This window comes from Brassica oleracea, chromosome C3 (genome assembly GCF_000695525.1).
Source record: "Brassica oleracea var. oleracea cultivar TO1000 chromosome C3, BOL, whole genome shotgun sequence".
Classification (NCBI taxonomy): domain Eukaryota; kingdom Viridiplantae; phylum Streptophyta; class Magnoliopsida; order Brassicales; family Brassicaceae; genus Brassica; species Brassica oleracea.
Genome location: NC_027750.1, coordinates 35429358 through 35430998, shown reverse-complemented (window position 1 = coordinate 35430998; position 1641 = coordinate 35429358).

Genomic DNA, 1641 nt, shown 5'->3' with positions numbered 1-1641 from the left:
GACCTTGCAACGTATTTGGAGAATGCCGACGTCAGCCTATGGTCAAGGGTTTATTGTCAGGGGGACAAGCACAACATAAAGACAAGCAACATCGCTGAATCTATTAATTTAAGTCGTCCAGAAGGTCGTCCAGTTAGTCGTCCAAGGTTTTTTCTTCCAGAAGACCTTCAAGTTAGTCGTCCAGTGATTAGTCTTCCAGAAGACCTTCAATTAAGTCGTCCAGAAGGTCGTCCAGTTAGTCGTCCAAGGTTTTTTCTTCCAGAAGACCTTCAAGTTAGTCGTCCAGTGATTAGTCTTCCAGAAGACCTTCAATTAAGTCGTCCAGAAGGTCGTCCAGTTAGTCGTCCAAGGTTTTTTCTTCCAGAAGACCTTCAAGTTAGTCGTCCAGTGATTAGTCTTCCAGAAGACCTTCAATTAAGTCGTCCAGAAGGTCGTCCAGTTAGTCGTCCAAGGTTTTTTCTTCCAGAAGACCTTCAAGTTAGTCGTCCAGTGATTAGTCTTCCAGAAGACCTTCAATTAAGTCGTCCAGAAGGTCGTCCAGTTAGTCGTCCAAGGTTTTTTCTTCCAGAAGACCTTCAAGTTAGTCGTCCAGTGATTAGTCTTCCCGAAGACCTTCAATTAAGTCGTCCAGTGTTCAGTCTATGTACTAAAAATTTGTGTTATGAACTTATCTGTGTCAACTTCTTTGTCAAAATGCACTACCAAACAAATTTGAGATGGTCTTGCCCTTTATATTATCTGAAATATAGTTACAAAAGGTCACAGCTCAGAAGACTTTCCAGACTACTTATAGTTAAGTCGTCCAACATTCCAGACGACTTAACTGTAAGTCTTCTGCGCAGAATATAGTTACAAAATAAGGATCAAGTTCAAATACAAAATAGGGATCAAGTTCAAAAGCACACATCAGCCTAATCTATCATACAAAATAATCTAACGTGGCATGTTAATCACCCTTCATACGCATCCAGGTTGTCATCCATGTCTTTGTTTTCGAACTCATCTGCGGGCACAGCTGCGGACACATCTGGACCTTTATCCTCCGCCAAGCTCTTCCTTCCCGCGTTCGTCCCATTGACACTTTCACTCTGCAATATACAAGATGGGTTTATACAATAATAACCAAAGATCCATTTCAAACAATAATAACCAATGAGTGTCTTCAAACATGAAACAAAATACATATATAAATCAATACACTATAAACAAAGCACACATGTTCTGACATACAAGAAACAAAGCAAATGCAACTTTTCAGTTCTTATTCTTATGACTTTGTCTAGTCAATCTCTTGTAGGGAGATGATTCGTTACTAACCATGGGTTCGAGCGTCGGTTTAGGTGGAGAGGTAGTGTTTTGAGATGATGTCCCTTTCCGTTTTGTGGTGATACCAACCTTCTTCTCCACAGCTTCCACCCTTTCCGACAGAAACTTGATCTCCTTAAGACACGTCCCAAACCATTCCCTCATGGTATCAGCTATGTCCTTGAACATGGTTTTAATATCCTCTTTGGTCAACCCACCAACAGTCGTAGTCACCTTTTCACTAGCCTCTGCAGCTGCATCTTCACTAAATTCTGCAGGTGCCTCTTTACGAGCTTTCTTCCGAGGTCTTGGACTGCTTCCTTCACCATCCTTTTT